The 1,035-nt window shown below is 37.4% G+C and overlaps 1 non-coding gene across 1 annotated transcript; it reads left to right on the forward strand.

The window, feature by feature from the left end:
* Window positions 1-850: 850 nt before the first annotated feature.
* On the forward strand, window positions 851-933 carry Trnas-cga (transfer RNA serine (anticodon CGA)). The gene has a single exon. It is a non-coding gene; the product is annotated as a tRNA-Ser (tRNA).
* The last annotated feature ends 102 nt before the right edge of the window (window positions 934-1,035 follow it).

Here is a 1,035-nt window from a genome sequence, read left to right on the forward strand (position 1 = left end):
GATTGCGAAAATGGATTACTCGAGTTTTTCGCCAATAACGAGCAAGTCTTCTACGAAAGGGGCATGATAAAAACCACATTTGAAAAGAGAATAAATTTTCCAACAAAACGATTGAACGATTAAATTGGACCATTGGAAATACCGTATTTTTCCGTGTATAACGCGCACCTTTTTCCCAATTTGTTTAGCTCTAAAATCTGGGTGCGCGTTATACAAGGGATCGGAAGATGGATCTGAAGATGTCGCAATTTATGAGGACTCTTCAGAGAGTGGCAATGAGGAGTACATTGAAGAGCAATTAGAGAATATCAATTTGTCAGACAGCAGTGAATCTGAGTTTGAAGATTATTACGAAATATCAAGTTAAGCACGAGACCGCGTTGAGTGTTTTTTAAAAAAGGGTTGTATTGTGATGTTGTTGTTATTGGAGGATTGGAGGATCTATGTTGTCTAATTGGAGTCGTGCTTAATGCTTGAATGTTTCTATGTTGCCTTATTGAAGTCACACTAACAGTCAGGACGGTGTTAACTGTTTATGCTCACCATTGGTGTTGTGCTAACTATAAAGTACTAGTATGTCTTTTGCAATGTATACGCATTTTATCTTTAGTCTACTTTAGAATATTATTAGAATATTTAAAATAATAAGTTATTATCAAACAAATACCCGTTGGATATCACATATCTGAAAAATGTATAATAAAAAACTTTTTTTCAAATTTAAAATAATATGGGTGCGCGTTATACACGGAAAAATACGGTATCTTAAAAACTGTTTAGAAATTCATGTAAAAACGACCATTTTTTTCCAACTTAATATATGGTATTTGGAAACTTCCTCTCGCATATGGCAGTCGTGGCCGAGTGGTTAAGGCGTCTGACTCGAAATCAGATTCCCCTCTGGGAGCGTAGGTTCGAATCCTACCGGCTGCGAACCACTTTTTTCTTGGTCCTTTCTTTTTTTGCACTTACCGCTCGGTCATCGTTAACGTTTACGGCTATGGCCGCGGTGATGGGACGCGTTGGGTCCAGTAA

The sequence above is a fragment of the Anopheles bellator genome, unplaced genomic scaffold, assembly GCF_943735745.2.
Source record: "Anopheles bellator unplaced genomic scaffold, idAnoBellAS_SP24_06.2 scaffold03051_ctg1, whole genome shotgun sequence".
Lineage (NCBI taxonomy): Eukaryota > Metazoa > Arthropoda > Insecta > Diptera > Culicidae > Anopheles > Anopheles bellator.